The following is a 14,712-nucleotide window of genomic DNA, read 5'->3' on the forward strand; positions in this document are numbered from 1 at the left end:
TATAACAAAAGAGTTGTAGGTCTAGAGCTGTACATGTGAGCAAGAGTAATTAGTAATGTTGTGAGAGAGAGTTACTAACCCTATGCCCAGAGAGAGAGAGAGAGCGCAAAACCCTAACTCTAGTTGTGGGTTGTGGTGCTCCAGATGACATGCATCCATACCGAAGCTCCGCCCGCAAGCGTGCCGTCGTTTGCATATCTGCAGTAGCGCCAAGGGCCCGACCCTTTCAGCATCAAGGAGGAAGGAGAGCAGGAGCAAGCGTAGGCCCAAGTCTTGCTTGCTATTGAAGACGGCTTTTGCCTACTCTCTCAAGGTCGTCATTGTCTATAGGTTACCGCGAGAGAGAGAGAGAGAGAGAGAGAGAGAGAGAGAGAGAGAGAGAGAGAGAGAGAGAGAGAGAGAGAGAGAGAGAGAGAGAGAGAGAGAGAGAGAGTAGGGGGGGGTAGATCATACACAAACGCTGCAGACTGTTTTGCATTTCCAATAAAAGATGCTTTATTCACTTCTCTGCAGATAGACACCGATACACGCAGGCCTTGCCTTCGACAGAGTTTTGTCGTATAGGCTCTGATTTCTCTCATCAGATTACGAACTCGCCTGCATTTCAATTGGAAAAAGCAGAGATAGATGACAGGAACTCAGAACTCCAGCCTTTAGAGAGAGAGAGAGAGAGAGAGAGAGAGACATTAACCAACTATGGCCATTGGCCCTACGGCGCCACTGGACTCTGGTGAAGCTGTTTGTATATCGCCTGCTACTCTCCCTTCCTCTCTCTTTTGCTCTATCATCGTCTTCCCAGCAACGCTACCAACGCAGATAAAAAGCATCGTCTAAGACAGAGTCACAGGCGCCCGCAAAATAAGAGTATTCATCCGTGCCGCAAAACAAAATATTAATCTTTGGCGCTCCCGCAAATCAAGGCTTCCTAGTGCCGATGGCCGCCTCTCTCTCTTTCTCTTTCTCTCACTGAGCGCGCTGGCTACAGTGCACACTGGCCGGACTGATGAGGCATCCACACATGTCTGAGGGAGGGAACCGGAATTCCCTCCCCCATTATCCTTAGTATAGATCCCTTCACGGCCATGCATAGGTTATTTCATAAGATGCCCTCTTTTCACATCTATCAATAGCGGTAACCAATGATCTCATATCTGTCCAAGCTGATGTCTTGCCTAATGAATCATGCTTTCACGGCCCATGCAAATGTGATTTCACATGGAGAGATGCCCTCTTTTTGCATTGCATTACCAAGCATTTTCAACAACCCCTGACTAAGTATCTCATCGTGAATTTTTGTTCGAAGTTGGTGTCGTGTGTAATGCCTTCATATGGAGAGATACCCACTTTTTACACTGTAAACAGTCTTTGACTAAGGTTCTCATAATGTTTTTGCCTATGTCAGTGTCCAATGTAATGGTGCATGCCTTCATGGTCATCACGTAGGTGATTTCATATGGAGAGACACCCTCTTTTTGCATCTACCAACAATCCCTAGCTAAGGATCTCATAGGATTTTTTTTACGCGGGTCAACATTCTGTGTAATTCCACATGCCTTCACGGCTTATGCATAGGTGATTTCCTATCGAGAAGCTTCCTCGTTCTGCATCTATGAACACCCCCTAACTAAGGTTCTCATCTTTTAAAAAAATTGAACTATCAACAACCCCAATCTAGGGTAAACTTGCAGGGCTCATTTTTGAAGTCTTCAACGTCTTTGGAAGGTGGGAAAGATATAACCAACACGTCATAGAGCAAGCAAAAGGGTCACGATGGCTTTCTAAAACAATAAGAAAGTAGTAAAATCATTAGGTTAAGTTTAACTAGAATTATATAAGGTGAAGGAGTGTTCGAGAATGTCTCTTCTATTAAGCATCGAGTATCATCCTTGCAAAGAAGCAAACCAAAAATACTAGCAATTTTTTAAAAAATTTGTAGGATTTTTGAACTAAATTTTGACATCATTGCACCAGTTTTTCTTCTCTTTACCATGGTTTTCTCATATATGTGTGTGTATGTAAATATGTGTGTATGTGTGTATACTATACACACTGACACAATATAGATAAGTAGATATATAATATATGTTAATGAGTTTTTTTATTATATATGTAAATGTGTGTGTTTGTGTGTATGTATAGAACTTACTAGAATGAGCATAAGTGAAGCCATGTGAGGAAGTGAATGGAAGGTGAAATAAAAATATCCATTTATTCCTTTCAAACCAAAATAGCATTTAAGGTAAGTCTCAATCATCACTAAAAACATTGAAAGTATGCCTAACCCAACACTTCTCTAAGGCTTCTTTTAGAAAGACAAAAAACAAATGTAATGGAATTGGCCTATTTAACTTGAGAGTAGCGGAAATTAATGAGAGTACTTTTGAAAAATTAATTTGTGAGCATAGCGGGTGAACATAATTGAAGATAGAAACATAATCATAGCAATTAGTTAACTTGGCATGAACAATACTTTTGCAAGAGATAGAATTTAGAGAACATGACAACAGTTGAAGATCGGATTTATGTGGAGCCAGTCCCCCTTCCAATAGGAATTTGTATTATGATTTCTCCCGTTAAGAAAGACTTGTTTTTTACAATACAATCTTTGTGTTCCTTGTGACCTAGTTGATGCAATGAAGATGGAAAGCTTCATGCATCACAAGCATAACATAAACTTTGAAGAAAGCTTTAACTATCCCAAGCCTCAATTCCAAGACTTCAAACACCTTCGAAGGTGGAGAGAGCTAGCAGGGAATGAGGGTAGGGAAGAGTAGGAAGAAACATGTTGTAGGAGAAAGAATTAGTTCCTCACTTATCATAACTCTTCTTGCTAGCATACATAATAGCACAGTAATGAAGATGGAGAAGATGGCAAGCTTAAGCATTGAAGCATGGCTCTTGGTTGGATTTGCACTCCATAGCCAAGAGTGTTGGTGTAGGCTCTCAACCTCTACTTGCTTGGAGAAGGAGAGGGAGCTCTTGCACTTTGCACAATGCATAATGCGAGTGTGTGTGGGTGAGTATACCCCCTAAGAATCCCCCTAGCTTTGGACCTCTCCAGGCCTAGCCAATCACAAGCAGGAGGCATTACAAGCAACAAGGGTAGCCTTGGGACAAGTGTCCCCCTTTCCCCTTTGAGAGAGAGGACTTGATAAATGTAAATACAATTAATTAAATATCCTAAATTATCATTGGACTTCTTGGGTGGCCAACCAATAGGCTTCAGGCACACAATGAGGGCAACATGAGGAGAAACTTGACAAGTGTCCCCTTTGCTTTCTTTGTACTAGGCATGCCTTGTGCGAGTGTGTGTGTTCTCTCTCATCCCCCCTCATGTAGGGCTCGCCCTGAAAGGCCAAAGGGAAGATACACATGCTCATAACCACCCAACCTGCCTATATATATGTCCCTGGCCCTTTGGCTCTTAGCTACATATAGCCCCTTCACTGCATGTGTATCCATCGGTCCTTGGTGAGGGCCGTTCCCTCCTATAGTCCTACCATTGGCATGACATTACTCCCCCCTTGGAGAAGCGTTTTCATCCGAGAAAACAAAAGTGATGATACACTAATGTTTTCTACAGTGGCATCCTTCATGGATACAGCTGTTTACGTGATCGGAACACGGTTCAGTAGGAGGTTCAATAAAATCAAGAATAACATCTTGATTTTCCACATTGTCGTTCATTTGCAACCATCATGTGTTACCGGTTCATATGCAATCATAGTGTGTAGACTCTATTTAGAACGCACATGAGAATGCTAAAGGAGTTATCACAACAAAGATGTACCTGAAAGAGTACCTCTTTTTACTTTGCATGAAAGTAGCTAACATAACTCATTAGCCAAGTTTAAGTCCTTGACTTGTTCTCAAATATTATCAGTAAACAACCCCACCATAACTAGTGTCCAGGGTTGAGAATTTGATGTAAATTGAGTCACAAACATTCTTTACCTTATTGTAAGCAACGCCAACTAGAACGATACATTCTTGCTAATTGGATTGCTTGGTGCTAACGTACGCGCTTTGCATATCCTTCAACACAAGAGTACACTTGTAACTTGTAATCTGCCTATCCTCTTTGGATTCTGATAGTAACAAAAGTCAAAAGAGTACTTATGTTATTCTTGTGGATTAAAAATTGTAGCAGTGATTCCATATCATTTCCATATAGAGTGCTTAGCGTAAAGTCACTATATGTAGGAGTCTTTGTATATGGCACTATACTAGCCTAAAGAAATGAGCCCATAGCTTATCATATAGCTTGTAGCTCATCTCAGAGCTCAGAGCTCCCCTCTTAGGTCCTAGCTCTAGCTCATAGCTGTGCAAGGGTAAAACCTGTGTCCTACCTATATGGTTGACTAGTTTAGAGACTAATAACCAAACTAAACCTTTATAAGGTTAAATACCAAATAAATGGTAAAATATCATTGGATCGTAGTTCAATGATAAGGTATGCAGGGATTAAGAACCATATTACCGCATCATGCTCATAGCATAGGGTAAGTATTCTTATTTTCTCATAGCAAGAGTAGATGTCTTATTCCATCATAGAGAAACCTTTATCCAATGGTGGATATGATTCATTACAAAGGAATGAATCAATAGAAGCATACCAGCTACACAACCCTCTATTAAGGTTGTTACTACTTGTTTGTATAACAAGTCTATGTACATGACATTTTATTGGCCCTTAAAATGCTCCAAATACGGTGCTACAATAGTTAATTGTTAACAAAGTGACCAGCACAGGGACTTGCCGTAATAAAAAAATGTGGTGCCTGTATTAGTCCCATCAGACTCATATTCTCCACATGTGGAATATGTCTCAAGTAGAGAGACTAGCTGTATAGTCATCTCTTAAGTACACAAAGTACTTATGTGTGGAGAACGACTACAACACTCTCAGCTAGAGTGAGAGGGACCCTCATAAACATGAACTCCACACGGATATTGGTGCAAGGTGAACAACTTTAATTCCTAAAAGTGTGTAGTGTCTTTGTAATGAGCACTACTATGTACCAATCAAATCTCATGCCACCTCGGATATGTCATTGCCAAACACTAGGGCCCATACACCTAGTGTGTATTCTTTGACAACAACATACCCTAGCGTGTAGAATTGCAACAAATAGTGAATAAAGTTCACTTTTTAATATGGTTTCTACAGACAACCCTTGACTTGACAATTGTGTCAAGAAAATTCATATAGCCGTGCTATCCTTGAGTTGCCAATGGTTAGCTATACAAATGTATAGGACTTGGCAAGTAAAGAGAATCCAATCTCTAACTCTTTAGTGAAAAGGATGCTCTTGTCCTCGGTCTCATATCCATTACTAGAGGATATTCCACTTTGTCATACAAAGAGAATGGCGGCATTGTATCAACTAATACAATGCCCTAGAAAAATCACTACGCGTATAGTGCATAAACTATTTCATCAAACTCAAGAATGGTTTAGATATTTCTCCTATGCAAAAGAGTTTGCAACTCAAGAGAGATAGTTGGTGGCTCATAGCCAAAACCTTGGTCCTAAATCACATAAGTATGTGAATACAACATTGGTAAATACCGTTGTAAATAACCAAGCCATGTCAAATATATAAGCCATGCTTATGTAGCCTTGTAGGCATTCTGTGTATGGCTTCTTTTCCACACATACGCACGACCTTCTTGCCACTGAGGGAGGAGCACTATAGCCATCTTTGTTATAGTCGTCTCCTTAAAATGTTCATGCACCTTGTGCAATAGAGGATTAGTAGTCTAATCCATTATGATAGCCTTAGGCCCCACAATTGGCTAGATATGCAGATCAATACCATATATTGTGTGCATAAGGTACCATAATAGTCACTCCCACATCATGGATGTCATGGAGTTACATATCACAACCTAATTTCATGTCATATAAGCCATTCTTGTCGAACCTCATTTGTGCCTTGATCGTCAAACCTTGCTAGAGCCGCACACAAAGCAAGAGACATAGGCTCATAGCCTAGTGTCATGTAGACAAAGCGTATTTGTCTAACCTTGCTTGTGACATGCACAAAACAAGAGAAAATATTACATCTTACAGTCCACCACCATGCCATGCATGTGATGCATGGATAGATGTCAAACCATACATACCATCTACAACAAATGACAATCTTGTCAAACCATGTGTATGGAGAAAATAATGCATCTTCTCTTAGCCTCTCTTAGACTCGTTCTCCATGGGAAGCGACTCAGCGTTATGCTGAGTAATATAGGTGCTACATATTAACTTATGCGCACAAAATCCTTGTTGAAGAAGGCATCATAGTCGCATGTACACCAAATCTTGTCCAGGATAGCAAACATGTCATACACGTTATACATATTCCAAGCACAAGTGCGAATGACATAGATGTTATGAAAGGCCTATCAAGGTACTTTGAAGTAAGACTCATACACTCAGAGGCTTGTCATACAAGCACTTCGCCTAATGAGAGTCAAATAGCAAGAAACATGGAGTACATGCCATCATTCAAAAACTATACTGGCATAACTTGGACGAGTGGTAATTGACAATGATCACAATAGCATGAAATGAAAAATTGATGCTTGAACTGAAGGAAATACTTGAATGACATTAAGTTGTCATCTTGTTCGTGTTGTAGGCATACCCATCCAAGCCAGAAAGTAGATGGCCTGATTGCCATAATCCTTTCCGGGTAGTCGTAGACAAGCTCCATCAAATGGCCTTGATTGCCATAAATCCTTGTCGGGTACTCATAGACAAGCTCCATCAAACTCATGTATGTTTCCATTGATAGAATTGGCCTTGCCCATAGCTGGTTGTGCTGCCACCATGGCCACTGACTCATGTAGAGCCCCTTCTCCTTCATCACCTCCCAAAGCTCTCAATAATGCCCATGTGAGCACTGGGCTTAAAAGCCTTTTAAGTTGGCCAGTACCAGCTAAAAAGTAGCAACCCTAGCCCTACGCCCTCTTGGATGCCCTTGTTTGGATGCTACCAACCGGTGCATGAGTGAAGGCTGCATCTTATCTCACGACCCCTGTTTGCAGCCTTGGTTTGGCCTTGGCAGCACAACTATGCATGCCTTTTCTTGGCTGACTTCTCGTAGCCCTAAGGCACGATGGTGGCAACGTTGCCCCTAGCGCTGCCTCGCATATGCCACCTTGGCTTCTTGCAAACATGGCCCTTGTGGCCAGCAATGTTGCGGCCATGGAAACTCGATGGCACCCTCTATGGCACCCATTTTTTTACCCCTTGAGTAGTCGACACGTAAAGCCATGTCTGACTTTTTCACTCAAAGGCTACCCCTTGACGATTGTGGGTGGTTGCACAGCCTTGCTGCATCACACAGTCCTCGGAACCCATGATCACTTTCTTGTTGCTCTCTCAGAGCACGCCCCCTTTCTTGGGCTATGGACACGTAGACCAGTCCTCATTGCTACCCAAGCGAGGGAAATTTCCCTTGATCCTACCTCATGGCACCACTCTTGGTTGTCCCTGGATGCAGTCCACTCTCTTGGTGGCTTTAAAAAGCACCAGCCTTGGCTCATCACCATGAGGCTGCTTTGCGCTCCTTTAATGTTGTTGGGGCATCGCTTTTTCTTGCTAGAAAATCTTACATCTTATAGGCCACCACCATGCCATGCATGTGATGCATGGATAGATGTCAAACCATACATCACAACTTGCATGTTCGGCAACAACATGCATCCTTGGTAGGTCATGGGCATAAGGCTTGGCGGTGATGCATGCGACTCGTCATGCACAAGGTGACCGAGGAGGGTTGTTGGGAAGATGGACATGGGAACAGCCCCTAGTGAGTGAAGGCCTGCCATGCGGTGCCCCGGACACTCTCCTTGATGGGGGCTGCCACGGGAAGCCTAGATTGCTTTGATGTGTTGGCTTTGTTATGTTTGCAACCCAAGGCAGGGCCTCCTGAGGCTGCATGAGTGCTACCACTGGGTTGTGCCAACGAGTGAGCCACAATATGCACCCATGCTTAAGGGCAGCCATGGGTTTGCAAAGCTAGCTCCTGGCCGGCACTACCCTTGCAAACCCATGGCTGCCCTTAAGCATGGGTGCATATTGTGGCTCACTAGTTGGCACAACCCAGTGGTGGGGCAAACCCAGTGGTAGCACTCATGCAGCCTCTGGAGGCCCTTGGGTTGCAAACACAACAAATCAAACACAGCAAAGCGATCTAGGCTGCCCATGGCAGCCCCATCAAGGAGAGTGTTCAGGGCATCGCCATGGCAGGCCTTCACTCACTAGGGCCTGTTCTCACGGCCATCTGCCCCCAATATCCCTCCTCAGTCACCTTGTGCATGACGAGCCGCATGCATCACCAGCAAGCCTTATACCCATGACCTGCCAAGGATGTGTAAGATCCCCAATTTTTGGGTCTCTTCTAAAAATAAGAAAAATAATTTTCAATATCTATTTCGCCGAATTTTGATTTAGCATGCTTGATTGACATTATTGAAAAGTCATAATTATGTCCGGATATTACGGTGTGGGGTAGTCTAGCTACTGTTTCCATTAGTTGGCCAGATACTACTCAGATAGTCAATTTGATGTAAAAATTGAATGGTAAGTGGGAGAGTTGACCACCAAAAAGCAAACCCTTGTTTTTAGGAAAGAAAGAGTCTTTTTAGAAAAGAGAGGAGGAGCTTAGCTTAGAGCTCTTTTCTTGGAAGCCAAGCTTCTTCTTAGAGTCTCTAAATCGTGTATCGAAATCTGTGTCCGCAAGGAAATTAAAAATATATATATATATTAAAAAAGTTTTTTTGTTTTTTTGAGAACCTACGAACGTGTGCGAACTTGTCTCTCTTTGCTCACTCTATTCTTGACTTATGCTTTTGGCCTTGAGAGCCTATATAAAGACCTCTCTCCCTTCACTTGAACACAGATAGATACACTCTCAGAGGCGGAAGCTCTCTTGCCTTGACGTCAGAATTACCTATCTATTATACGGAGCGGTGCAAGCTCTTCATCACCATCTCCATAAGCTCTTCTCTCTCTCTCTCTCTCTCTCTCTCTCTCTCTCTCTCTCTCTCTCTCTCTCTCTCTCTCTCTCTCTCTCTACTTGCTTCTTCTCTTCTCTCTCGTTTCACGGCGTACGCGCTCTCTGAAAGCTTTCGTGGCCGATACCTCTACGTAGCTCTCATCACCGCTTTCTTGCAAAAAAGCAAGAAACCTTTTGACAACCACAAATCCATTCTAAAGCACGGTGAGAAACTGTAAACTCCATAGTTACCATATCTCTCTCTCTATATGTCGTTTTTCTACGTAGTCACCCTCTCGGTGATTTTTTTCGCATACGAGTGCATATATGAATTAACCAAGTACATATGAAGTTGCCCCATGATTATTTCACCATGTCTAACACACTGATTTATGCACATGATGCATTTATGATCATGCATGTGCATAAAAAGCGCTTTTTGTTTCACGTTATAGAGGAGGTAGGAATAATGTTTTGGTCATAAATCACAAACCGTTATGAATTAGCCCGAACCCTTTATATTAGAGATAAAACACATCATTTAGAACATTTCCTCTCTTGGGTGTCATGAGAAAAACATGCACGAACTAAGAGATATGGTCAAAAACAGATTACTGCGCACTACACAACCAAATTTTTTGACTCCAGGCTCCTTGAAGAACCACTATATAGGTTCACCGGATAGGCGAATCCACTTAACAAATTGAAAATCTTGATGAAACTTGATGTTAAATGAATTTAGCTCTCCGTTATCACTTCGGGAATGCAAGTTATTAATCACTCTATTATCGGTTTTACCTACATGCGTAGGAGTGCTATCAAGGGGGGGATACCATATGCGTCGTGACTTAATCGAGCCGTTTTGATATGTTTTATGGTTTGTTTTGGTGAGTTGATTTCAATTATTAGATGGCCATAAACTTGTGTGGGAGTACATGGTTAAACATCCCAAACCGCATAGGCACATATGAATAAAGTGTCTTTCTTTTAGGGTTACTTTTTGTTGTGTGAGTGTCGTATGGTCAAAGTGACGTGATGGAGTGATAGTTTATATTATGTAGCTTAACTTGATGCGTTGGTTTGAGGTTAAATATTTTCAGTTGCATGTTTTGCATGCATGTTAAAATTTTTAAAATTTGTTCTTTGCATATGTGTGAAGTTTATGGTCGACCGAAAGGTCGGAGTTGTTTTGCATCGTGTTTATGGTGTTGGAATATTATCATATGATGTATGGGAACTCATGGATTGACGTGGATTCCTCATATGCATGGTTATGAATGCTTTCCACCTTTCTACGTCAAAACTAGCTCTATGTGCTAAAGTTGTGAAGTGCCGATGTGATGCATCAACTTTGCATGGTTGGACTCATAAAAACTTGGATTTTTATATCATGATTAGTTGTTGGTCAGACTCTTTTTATGCATGAAAGAATCACTTCTTAAGGGTCACATGTGTGTAGACTCCTATTTGCAGGAGATGGGTCAAACTCCAGGTGTGGGAGTTGGTTCAGTGTAATTATGATTATGGTTAAGGGCTGATATTCCCTCATGGATTATGGTTAAAATTATATGGTGGAAGTTGGTGTGGCTTATGTTTTCTTTTTTTGGATTGGGCTATGCTCTTGAAATGCTGCCAAAATTTTTACAGTCATGCTATGTTCTTAAGTGGTTATGCAGGATTGGTCGTGCCTCACCCAAGTAGGGTATAGTGCTCACCCGTGTGATGTGATTGGATTATGGTTTATGGTTTTGGGATTGAATCATGAAGTGATCAAGATGGTTTATGGTAGACGTGAAAGGGTAGAGACCCTGTATAGTCTAACTGTTTGGAAAAGGATTGTTTGTGCATTTGGGAAGTGCTATTGTGATTGGGCTCATGTGTTATGTTTCTAATGGCAGCGTCGCTACAAGACTATGATCCCCTACATCGCTTAGCCTTAGACTAAAGGGTCACTCACCTGGGGCTTTGCTGGATCGGGGGTGTTGCCTAGGTATTCTTCTTTTTGTTAGGCTTATCTACACGGTTAGTACGTCGGGGGTTGAATGACCTACATGGCTAACGCGTCGAGGATCTTGCCTTGGCTTTGCCTAAACACTCGGTGCTGGGAATTGAAAAGCCGTGGTGCCTAAACTAGTATGATTGGTGTTGATACCCTTCCACCTGCTAGTATTTGGGATCCTTTCAGAGCTCGGGTTCATGGAGGGAGGTGAAGCGGCCTCAGCCTATGTCTGGCTCAGGTAGGTTGGAGGTGTTCTGGCTCGCTCTCGGCAAAGTGAAATTCTCTCTGTCCATAGTAGAGTGGAAGTGGATGGGTGGACCGGCCGATCCCTACACAGGGTCCGTCGGGTGCTGTGCTAGTTGTTTTTTCATTTTTTTTTTGATGTTATGGTATACCCAAATTTTGTCATTGCATTAATATATGGTTTCTTGTTCCCTTTAAATAGGCATTTAAAAAATCTCTGTTGTCATCTTCTCATCTCTCTATGCACTTTATTTCACCCTCCACTATATTCTCTCTCTCTCTCTCTCTCTCTCTCTCTCTCTCTCTCTCTCTCTCTCTCTCTCTCTCTCTCTCTCTCTCTCTCTCTCTCTCTCTCTCTCTCTCTCTCTCTCTCTCTCTCTCTCTCTCTCTCTCGTCTTCTCGCAGCATGGTGGACACATATATTCACCCTCCACAATTTTATATTTTTCTTGAGTACGCTTTCATTCATAACATCCATTCAGAGGTAGCACTAGTCGCTAGGTACCTCTGGATGCAGTCCGGTCATGGCCTAAACTCCATGCTTGGTCGGGCACTGAGAACTCCTCCCCTATGCAAATGCTTCCACAACTTTGATGTATATTGAAAATTGTATAAAAGTGTAAATTGTATATTTTGTGCATAGACCCGTGGGGAGGGGTATCTCTCAAGATGCATGTTGTTGCCAAACATGCAAGTTGTGATGATGCAGAGAATTTTGACTTCTTCGCTCCTCCAAGCATGCCATCTCCAATCTAGAGCACATGCAGCTTCTTATGGCTTCCATGACCCGTCTTTCAGAAAAGAAGTGTATGCTTTGTTGCATGCTTCTTTGTTTGTGCATGCCATACGTGGATGAGGCCATCTTCGTGTTGATTCTCTCACATGCTTCCTTTTTCTTGTTTTAGAACATGCATGCATCATGCAACTATTTTGAGATCTTCTTTGTCAAACGACCCAAGCGCTCCATTAAAGCTTCAAATCGACCTTCTTTCCTCTTCTATCTTGACATGGAAGAAATCGACTTCCTTCATGGAGTTGACTTGCTTCTTCTTCCTTGCCATGCACAATATTCTTGGCATACAGAACCTTCCAAGCTCGAGGTGTAAAATTTTCTTGCAATCACATAATTAAGATTCAAAACTGATCAAAGCTACACTTAGCTTGCAAATGATCAATTATTGTTCGTGCTTTGCCTATCATGTGAGACCATCCATCGCTCAATCTGAGAGAAAAAACGCCATAATCACACACGCCTTTGTGCTCCATAGCCTTCTTCTCCCTCCCTAATCAAAGCTACACTTAGCTTGCAAATGATCAATTATTGTTCGTGCTTTGCCTATCATGTGAGACCATCCATCGCTGAATCTGAGAGAAAAAACGCCATAATCACACACGCCTTTGTGCTCCATAGCCTTCTTCTCCCTCCCTAAGCTCTGATACCAGTGAAAGGCCGTAGGGAAGGTAGATATGCTCATAACCTCCGAGCCTGCCTATATATAGACCCTTGGCCCTCTGGCTCTTAGGTACATATAGCCCCTGTACTGCATGTGTATCCATCGGCCCTTGGCCGGGCGTGCCCTGATATACTCCTTCCCTTGGCATGACACGCCCCCTCCTTGTAGGGATTGAATTTTGACTTTTGACACCTCAAGCCCCTCAAGCCTAGGCCCAATTACCACCACAAGCTTGGCCCTTAAGCACTTCATGCTTGGGCTGGGTTCTCACCTCAAGTACAACCCTAGCATCTCAAGCATCTCAAGCATGTCAAGCACCTCAAGCATCTCAATCATCAAGCATCTCAAGCACCTCAGTCCTCAAGCACCTTAAGCTTGGGCCGGGTTCCCACCTCAAGCACCTCAAGCTTGGGCCGGATTCCCATCTCAAGCTCAGCCCTAGCTTACCTAAGGTCAAAGGACTTTTGCACTAACTATTGGAGGTCTTCAATGAATCTAACCCTAAGGTCTTATGCTCCATTGGATAGCCTTGCTCTTTAGATAGACCGTCTCTCATTTGGGCCCCTTTACCATTGGCCCCGTGTTGAGATAGATCTGTAAGCACTTGTCTATATCTTAACCCTTGTTCCCGTTTATTCTCCCACATTAAGTGATTAGTTTAATATGAGAAAATCATTTGGGTTGGTTAGATATTAGATTTTATGACATTACCTCTCTCTTGAAATCATATTTGTCCTTGACAATGAGGTAGAAGAGATAGAGCCTTAGTCATTAGTCAATCTTACTTAGCGGGTAGAGGATCCCTTTTTACCCTAGGACATCTTTCCAACAGTGGATGACTAATCCATTTGGTGCTTGGGAGACATAGCTGCCGCAAGCATGTATGCTCTTTAGTCCATTTCATTCTTCCAAAGTAGAGTGACAAACTCTACTTGGTGTTTGAGAGACATCGTAATCACAAACATGATTCTAGGCATGCATACTATTTAAATTTGTGCACAATTAAAAAGAGAACTACTCTTATAAGGCAAAAACATATTATTTAAAAGAAATTTGTACATTTGCTTACTCTCATGTAGCATTGTAAGCATTGACAAGGTTCATACTATCCTTAAGCTGTATTCCTTGCCGCTCTATCTAGCATCTTCAAAAGGATAGTTTTTGAACTCAATAAGATACTATCAGATAATCTTACCATGTCATAGTATCTTGTCTTCATACCGAAAGATAACTTCAGGTTGTAGCACCTCTTCTTGGTCTTCAAACTTGGGAGGGTCTTTGATAATTGGTTCACTTGGTGGCTCTCCTTTGTAGGGCTTAAGTAGGCTCACATAAAAGGTATTGTGTATGAGCCAATGGTTGGGCAACTTGAGTTGGTAATCCATCTCATTGATGGGCTTCAAGATTTGGAAAGGACCATAGTATCTTTTTGATAGGTTAGCATAATATTTTTGATGGCCCGTAGGACTTTTGCCATTGGTTTTCCTTAATCGAGCCTTAGGAAACTTAAGCAAGACCCAATCATTTTCTTTCAATGTTAAGGCTCTTATGTGCTTGTCAACAGTAGCTTTTTGCCTTTGTTGAGATATGGATATAGCCTCCTTAATCTTTTGAAAAGATTCTTGTAGATCACAGCTATACTCATTGGCAGCGAAGATCTTCCCATGTACTTTGAGTAGTAAGGGAATTTTAGGTCTTCCCTCAATGATCTCAAAATGTGCTTTTCCCATAGAAGTATGTACAATATTATCGTAGGCATACTCTACATGAGGTAAGTACTTTTACTATTGTGAGCGTTGATCTACTTTGGTAATATAACTTTTGAGTAGATCAAGTATCGTAAGATTGGCTATCTGGGTGAAAGCATGACTGGGTGGACACCAAAGCTGTGTCCAGGACATCACTATTTGGCAAATTAATAGCTGTAATATGTTTGACAAAGATAGAAGAACCCAAGGCGTGTGATATATCATTGGATAGCTCTTGAAGAGGAGAATCTAAAGAGCTATTT

Source organism: Adiantum capillus-veneris, chromosome 9, assembly GCF_014529385.1.
Source record: "Adiantum capillus-veneris isolate H3 chromosome 9, ASM1452938v2, whole genome shotgun sequence".
In the NCBI taxonomy this organism is placed as follows: domain Eukaryota; kingdom Viridiplantae; phylum Streptophyta; class Polypodiopsida; order Polypodiales; family Pteridaceae; genus Adiantum; species Adiantum capillus-veneris.